At 47.9% G+C, this 8923-nt stretch overlaps 1 long non-coding RNA gene across 1 annotated transcript; it reads left to right on the top strand.

The window, feature by feature from the left end:
- Positions 1-1534: 1534 nt before the first annotated feature.
- LOC133382117 (uncharacterized) lies at positions 1535-6592 on the top strand. The gene is made up of 3 exons (XR_009761798.1): positions 1535-1621; positions 5486-5797; positions 6156-6592. It is a non-coding gene; the product is annotated as an uncharacterized LOC133382117 (long non-coding RNA).
- The last annotated feature ends 2331 nt before the right edge of the window (positions 6593-8923 follow it).

Genomic DNA, 8923 nt, shown 5'->3' on the forward strand with positions numbered 1-8923 from the left:
AGTTAATGTGGTATAATAGTGCTTTAAATGTTTGTTGTGGAAGTAGCCCATGATTCATCCCTCAGCATAAAACAGGCTTATTTCATCTATGGTTTGAAAGCATTGTCTGAAGACCTTCATCTAGGAGCACTAGGAGTAGGAAACGCGGGGGACAGGAATGGGCTAACATCATAAGAGACAAACTATAATTAACTACTGAAGAGATATGTCTCATAAGATCTGGAATTCTCATGGTGGGGAATTTTAAAAGATAGATTACATAAACATTAACCATAATAATTCTGCTTTCAAGGCATGGATTATTTAAGCAGTGCAATCCAACCAAAGTTACATTGAAGTCCCCTTGTTTTTAGTGGAAGAGGTCAGATCATACCCAATATCTTTTACGTTTTCTTACACTGTGGTGTTTTTTTTTTTAAAAAATGATTGTATGGGTAGGATTCTTTTGCTGACAGTGGATGAATGGCAGGAATCAAGCTGTGAGTAATGACACAGTTCCATTTCTTGCAAGTTGCTGCTCTGGTGCCACAGTGATGGTAAGTGCCTGAAATGACAACACTTTTGTCTGTCTTTATGTCACTCCTTTAAGCCTCCTTCAAATAGCAGCTCCCTGTGGAGGAAATGGTGATTTGCTCTCAGGGTGGCGATGGCTTGTGGGGAATTTGTATGCACCCTACTCTCACTTCACAGAGATTTTGAGTACTTTTGCACATTGCAAAATTGGTTGCAGAAACGACCGTGCTGGGCTCCTGGGTCTGGTTTTTTTGTGTACTGCAAAAAGCAGAAAAGATGGGTCAAGATGATAGCCAAGTGTCCAGGATTCCCCCCACCCCCCAGCAGAATGAGACACTCCCCCTGGCTGCTTACTAGAGATAAGAGCTGATTTGTTGAGAATGTGGGCTCAGTGAATCCATGGGATGTTCAGCATTTGGTGAAAATGATTGCTACACTATATGTCACATCTAAACTCAACCTGCATATACTATGCCCTCATCACAAAGCTGGTGAGTTTGCATTGCATGGTGGTGTGACACATGTGGGTTGAGCTGCAAGCTAGATATGGTGAAGCAATGTACCATAGGTATATGGATACAGCTGAAATTATCTACCTGTGTGTTTCTGCAAGACCTGCTCCCTGCATTTCTAGCTAATTTCCACCTGGCCTGGAAGGGTGGGGCCCTGTCTCTCTCCAGCTACAAAAGCAGCAACTGCTGAAGGGGCCAGAGACCATCTACCTGTGTGTTTCTGTAAGACCTGCTCCCTGCATTTCTGGCTAATTTCCACCTGGCCTGGAGGGGTGGGGCCCTGTCTCTCTCCAGCTACAAAAGCAGCAACTGCTGAAGGGGCCAGAGACCATCTACCTGTGTGAGTTTCTGCAAGACCTGCTCCCTGCATTTCTGGCTGATTTCCACCTGGCCTGGAGGGGTGGGGCCCTGTCTCTCTCCAGCTACAAAAGCAGCAACTGCTGAAGGGGCCAGAGACCATCTACCTGTGTGAGTTTCTGCAAGACCTGCTCCCTGCATTTCTGGCTAATTTCCACCTGGCCTGGAGGGGTGGGGCCCTGTTCCTCTCCAGCTACAAAAGCAGCAACTGCTGAAGGGGCCAGAGACCATCTACCTGTGTGAGTTTCTGCAAGACCTGCTCCCTGCATTTCTGGCTAATTTCCACCTGGCCTGGAAGGGTGGGGCCCTGTCTCTCTCCAGCTACAAAAACAGCAACTGCTGAAGGGGCCAGAGACCGTGTGTGTGTGTATGTGCGTGTGAACCTGCTGCTTGGGATGTCTATAGACTACTGGGGTTAGTTGTTTTTTAGTTGTTTTTGGGGTCAAGATTTAATTTTGGAGATTTATTTTTGCTGTTATTTGGACTACAGCATATTTTTGTTAGACACTGTTGTGAAGTGTGTGGGGATTGCTTAATTGTATATTTATTGAGATGTTTTCATTAGTTTGTTGTTTATTATTATTGTTTGGCTACTTATATACTGTGTATATTTATATTTTTCTGTTGTATTATTTCTCTGTTGTACACCGCCCAGAGAGCTATGCTAGTCGGGCGGTATAGAAATTTAACAAATAAAATAAATAAAATAATAAAATAATAAATAAAAATAAAAATAAATAATAATATTTTACTGGCCCTGAGGATGGAGAGCTGCTGAGCTGCTACCCGCATAAACAAGCATACTTCAGAAAGATCCCCACAAGCCTCTGTACATTGAATTCTAGGGCACAGTTTAAGGGTGCATTGAGCACTGCACAAATTAAGAGCGGCAGTATTCTACAGATTGCTTTCATCATTAGAATCTCTTGACCTGATGCTATATGTTAGTTCCACAGGGGTCCATAGCTGCCATTCACTGCCATCATTCACCTTCCCCCTTCTGTCCCACTTCTTCTTCCAGGCCCAGAAAATTCTACAAGCAGCCATGAGGAGGACATCATCCCTGTCTATATTTGCCAGGTCCCATCTCTCTTTTTTATTTTATCTATCATATTTATAACCTATTCTTCTTCCAAGATGTTCAGAGCTGTTTCCCATTTCCTCATAACAAAGCCTAGGAGTTAGGTTAGGGTAAGAGATGATATCTGGCCCAAGATCACCTGGTGGACTTCAGCCATAGTTCAGTGGTAGAGCACATGGTTTCTATGCAAAAAACGAACCTTGCCTGCAACTCTGGATAGCCACTTCACATCAGTGTAGACCAGTCTTCCTCAGTCTAGTGTCCTCTAGGTGGACACCAGCCCCTGCCAGCATGCCTAATGGGCAAAACATCTGGAAGGCACCTGGGTGAGGAAGGCTGGTGTAGACAATAGTGAGCTAGATGTGCCAATGGTCTGACTGATAAGGCAGCTTCCTATGTTCCTAGTCTGAATGGCGATTTGGATTCAGGTCTCCCCCATCCTAGTCCATGCACCACCCTGGCTTTCATCTCTATCTTTGTAACCAACTTCTTTAGCATAGCATCCAATGGACCAGCCTAGCATCATCTTATGCCCCCTCTTTCCCCCTTTAATGTTCCCATTCCCCCTACTTGTTCTCAGTTCCTGGCCTCTTACCAGAAAGAGCCAACTAACCTCAACAGATCTTGCCTGTGACCGAACAGAGTTTCACAAGCAGAGGGCATGATTGACCAAGCTGCACTGATGTCAATGCAGGGATGAGGAACTGGTGACCTCTGGAGGCTGCTGCCTCCAGTTCCCATCAATCCTGCATTAGCCAAGCCAATGCAAGCTGGAGTCCAACACCATCTGGAGGGCCACAGCGTCCCCATTTTTGCATTACTGGCTCAGTCTCCCACCCTCCATTCTGTAGCATCCTCTGCATTCCACTGAGCAGCTCTCTTTGCCTTCACTATCCAGAGACAGGCATTGTATGCAGGACTCACTGCTATTAGTCCCTGTGTAATAATGTAAGTGGCCTGATTGTGTTGGGGTATGTGCTACAGTTTGTACCTTGAGTTATGAATATTTATCATGCTGGATGCAGGAGGGGAGAACAGGGTTGCGGAAGAAACAGGAGGTGTGGGTGTCAGGGGGACCGTAAGAAGAAGAATCACTTCCCCTCCCTGCCTTCTCAGCAGGGGTGCTGACAGTCAAGAAGAGTGATAGGGTTGTTTGCATGGAGGAGAAAGGAGCTGGAAGAGTAGTAAAAATGTGCATAAAACCCTTTGGATGTACAGGAAAATTAATTTGCTAAGCAATGGAGAGAAAGAGGGAGGCCCTCTGTCACTAAGTTACATCAGTTGTCAACAGCCATATTAACTTGAATAATCCTTTCTCATCCCTCTGATTAATAGCTCTTTCTCAGCATGGATTGATTTCCATCCTAATGCAAAGATGGGATATTTGACAGGTTATTTCTAACCAATACGTGAAATTCAGAACCTGTCTCACACCCTGGCCTTCTTGAGCCAGCCCCTTCAGTTCCCTGCCCCTTCTCCTGCCAACAGGGTCAGCATCCCCAGCATTTGGAAGAACTACATCTCCCATAGTCCTTTATGCCCTCAGCATGCAGCACAACCAGGTGACAGAGAAGAAAGAAAATCCTTACACCACTGTTCTCCCCAGGGAGCTTCATTGCTGCTACTACCACCACTGATTTAAGGAAAGGAGGGAGGAGTATGTTTGGAGGTTAGTTAGTTAGTTATTCTTTATTTATATCCCGCCATCCTTCCAATACTGGAACTTGTGGCAGCTTCCGGATAAAAGCACATATAATTAAAACATAGAGAATCTACTTTAAAATGAAATTAAACTACATCCAATATTAAACCAATCACACTGCTAGATAAAAAGGAATCAAAACCAATTTAAAAATAGTAAAATTTGGCATTAGTAGTGCAGTTCCCAGCAGTCCCAACTTTAGCAACCATCAGTACCAAAAGCTTGTTGGAATATGAAAGTCTTTGCTTGATGCTGGAAGGACTGCAGGGAGGGGGTCATTCTTATATCCCTAGGAAGAGCATTCCACAGCCTAGGGGCCACCACCGAGAAGGCCCTATCCCGCATCCCCACCAATTGTACTTGAGAGGAGGTGGGTACTGAGAGAAGGGCCTCTCCTGAAGATCTCAGGTCCCGGGCAGGTTCATACAGGGAGATATGGTCTGATAAATAGCCTGGACCTAAGCCGTATAGGGCTTTATAGGTCATCACCAGCACTTTGAATTGTGTTTGGAAACAGACTGGCAGCCATTGGAGCTTTTTTAACAGGGGGGTAGTATGGTCCCTGTAACCTGCCCCAGTTAACAATCTGGCAGCAGCACGTTGAACCAGCTGGAGTTTCTGAACAGTCTTCAGAGGCAGCCCCGCGTAGAGCGCGTTACAGTAATCTAAGCAGGATGTAACTAAGGCATGTGTCACCATGGCCAAGTCCGACGGTTCAAGGAATGGGCGCAGTTGGCGCACTAGTCTCAACTGTGCAAAAGCGCTCCTGGCCACCGCAGAAACCTGGGAATCCAGGTTTAAAGTTGAGTCCAGGAGCACACCCAAACTGCAAACCTGTGTCTTCAGGGGGAGTGTAACCCCATCCAGCACCGGCTGTATCCTTATTCCCTGATTCATCCTACGACTGACCAGGAGCACCTCTGTCTTAAGCTTCAATTTGTTTGCCCCCATCCAGTCCACCACTGATGCCAGGCACTGGTTTAAAACAGAGACAGCTTCCTTGGAAGTAGATGGGAAGGAGAAATAGAGTTGGGTGTCATCAGCATATTGATGGCACCGAACCCCAAACCCCCGAACAACCACTCCCAGTGGTTTCATGCAGAGCTTGGAAAAGTTACTCCCATCAGCCCTAGGCAACATGGCCACTGGATTAGGCTGATGGGAGCTGTAGTTCAAAAAAGTAACTTTTCCAAGCTCTGGTTTCATGTAGATGTTAAATAGCATGGGGAACAAAACTGAACCCTGAGGAACCCCACAAGCGAGTGGCCAAGGGGTCAAACAGGAATCCCCCAGCATCACCTTCTGGTTTCATCCCTCCAGGAAGGAACGGAGCCACTGCAGAACAGTGCCCCTGAGTCCCATCCCTGCAAAGTGACCCAGAAGCATACCATGGTCGATGGTATTGAAAGCTGCTGAGAGGTCCAGGAGAACCAACAGGGACACACTCCCCCTGTCCAGCTCTCTTCGTAGGTCGTCCACCAAGGTGACCAAGGCTGTCTCCATCCCATAACCAGGCCTGAAACCAGACTGAAATGGATCTAGATACTCTGTTTCTTCCAAGAATCCCTGAAGCTGGGAGGCCACCACACACTCTATTACCTTCCCCAAGAATGGAATGTTGGACACTGGCCGGTAATTATCCATTATAGAGGGGTCCAGGGAGGGCTTTTTTAACAGAGGTCTTACCACTGCCTCCTTCAGGCAACCTGGCATTCTGCCTTGACATAAGGAGGCATTAACAACTCTCTGTACCCAGAGCTTGGAAAAGTCACTTTTTTAAACTACAACTCCCATCAGCCCCAGCCAGCATGGCCACTGGATTAGGCTGATGGGAGTTGTAGTTCAAAAAAGTAACTTTTCCAAGCTCTGGTTTCATGTAGATGTTAAATAGCATGGGGAACAAAACTGAACCCTGAGGAACCCCACAAGCGAGTGGCCAAGGGGTCAAACAGGAATCCCCCAGCATCACCTTCTGGTTTCATCCCTCCAGGAAGGAACGGAGCCACTGCAGAACAGTGCCCCTGAGTCCCATCCCTGCAAAGTGACCCAGAAGAATACCATGGTCGATGGTATTGAAAGCTGCTGAGAGGTCCAGGAGAACCAACAGGGACACACTCCCCCTGTCCAGCTCTCTTCGTAGGTCGTCCACCAAGGTGACCAAGGCTGTCTCCATCCCATAACCAGGCCTGAAACCAGACTGAAATGGATCTAGATACTCTGTTTCTTCCAAGAATCCCTGAAGCTGGGAGGCCACCACACACTCTATTACCTTCCCCAAGAATGGAATGTTGGACACTGGCCGGTAATTATCCATTATAGAGGGGTCCAGGGAGGGCTTTTTTAACAGAGGTCTTACCACTGCCTCCTTCAGGCAACCTGGCATTCTGCCTTGACATAAGGAGGCATTAACAACTCTCTGTACCCAGAGCTTGGAAAAGTCACTTTTTTAAACTACAACTCCCATCAGCCCCAGCCAGCATGGCCACTGGACTGGGCTGATGGGAGTTGTAGTTCAAAAAAGTAACTTTTCCAAGCTCTGTCTGTACCCCCTCAGCCAGACCCTCTCTGGCACTTCTTATAAACCAGGAAGGGCAAGGGTCAAGCAGACATGTGGTGGCCTTGTCTCTCCAAGAATCTTGTCCATGTCCTCAGGTCAAACAGACTGAAATGAATCCATCATTACAGGACAGACAGAGGCCAAAGTTACATCCCCTGGAACTGTATCAATGATAGTGTCTGAGCGATTTTATCTGCAAAGTGCCGTGCAAACTCTTGGCAGTGGGCTGTTGAGTGATCCATATTGCTCTCACGAGGTCCGGGATGTAAAAGGCCTCTGACCACTCGAAACAGCTCCGCTGGCTGGCTCCTTGCAGATGCAATGGTGGCAGAAAAGAAAGATTTCTTTGCTGCCCGCATTGCCATGGAGTAGGCCTTCAAAGCAGCTCTAGCCCGTGTTCGGTCAGACGCGCTTCGAGTCTTCCGCCAACGTCACACTAGTCTCCGTCTCACGCGTTTCATCACCAAGGAGCTGGTTTGGTTCCACTTCGTGAGAGGGGGTGCTAAGGAGCGATCGTGTCCACTGCCCTGGCCATTTCCCCATTCCACAGGTCAACCAGAGCTTCGACAGAATCGCCTGCTGAGGTGACAGGAAAATCCCCAAGAGCCATCAGGAAACCATCTGGATCCATCAGCCTCCTGGGGCGGACCATCCTAATTGGTCCCCCACCCCTGCAGAGGATCCGAGTCCCAGTGAGTCTAAACCCCACCAGGTAGTGATCTGTCCATGACAACGGAACCACCGAGAGTTCCTCCACACCAAGATCACCATCAACCCCCTCCACACAGAAAACAAGGTCCAGGGTGTGGCCAGCGACATGGGTAGGGCCAGATACTACCTGGGGCAGACCCATGGTTGTCATGGGGGCCATGAAGTGCTGAGCCACTCCCGACAGGGCGGCCTTGGCATGGATGTTGAAGTCCCCCAGCACCACAAGCCAAGGGGACTCCAACATCAACCCCGAGACCACCCCATCTAGCTCAGGAAGGGAGACTGTTGAGCAGCAGGGTGGGCGGTACACCTACAGAATCCCTATTCTGTCCCGGCCACCCAGCTTCAAATACATACACTCACACCCTGGACATTGTGGGATAGGGCACCTGGACAGGGAGATAGTATCACGATAGACCACTGCAACTCCACCTCCCCGCCCCCCAGGTCTTGCCTGCTGCTGTACAGAGAAACCTGGTGGGCACAGCTGAGAGAGATTAACCAGGGGTGGCTCTTGGGATGAGGAGGGTAGTGGAGATAAGTGGTGCTGGGAGTTCTACTCAGATGTTAACCTATGGCAGAGAAGAATTTGGAGCCTTGAAAAATTATAGTCTCATTATGAGGCAAGTTCCTGACACTCTTTTCTGGGTCTGGTTTGGGAGATCTTTGCCAGCATCTGTGCCCATAGCCCAAAGTTGGGATCTAACTTGGTGAGCTATCACAGACTGTGTGTGCACTCTCCTACTTCAGAACCCTCTTTAGGCCAGAGGGGAATAGGGGTGTACAAACTCAGCCCTGTGATTGGCTGACCAAATGGAAATTCTGGATTGGCCAGGACCAGTAAAAATGCCAGAACCATCTGTCCATCATAATCTGGCTTCTGCCACTGACCTCAGGCTCCCTGGACTGGAGAATATACACTTACAGTCTAGGTCTGAGAACATGCTCACAGTCATGGCCTAACAGCACACATGCAACCACATCCCTAGGGCCATTTATGGAAGGCCCAAACTCTACATACAGTTCATATTAGTCCCCCGTCTCCCATAATTCAGAGCTTGGAAAAGTTACTTTTTTGAACTACAACTCCCATCAGCCCAATCCATGCTGGCTGGGGCTGATGGGAGTTGTAGTTCAAAAAAGCAACTTTTCCAAGCTCTGATTCTGCTGTCCTGCTCCTTACCTACCTGGCTATTGCAGCTCATTCTAGTTGTCTATGCTACAGATTGGAGTTCTCCATACTAGGTTGCGTTCCGTATACATTTTGGAAGGTCAGCTAAGTTGGGTCAGGTTATAGTTCTAGGGATTCCTCACATTAAATGATGGCAACAGCAGGCATGCATTTCCTTTGTTCTAGTGGGAGGTGGCACCCATTCTCTACTTGAGGCTGCCTCGAACTACAGTGACAATGATTAATCACATTGAAGAGCAGATTTAATGCCTTTCCCAAACAACTTTTGGAGAGAGACAGTTGAGGTGATCAGGGCTGA

This window comes from Rhineura floridana, chromosome 3 (assembly GCF_030035675.1).
Source record: "Rhineura floridana isolate rRhiFlo1 chromosome 3, rRhiFlo1.hap2, whole genome shotgun sequence".
NCBI lineage: Eukaryota > Metazoa > Chordata > Lepidosauria > Squamata > Rhineuridae > Rhineura > Rhineura floridana.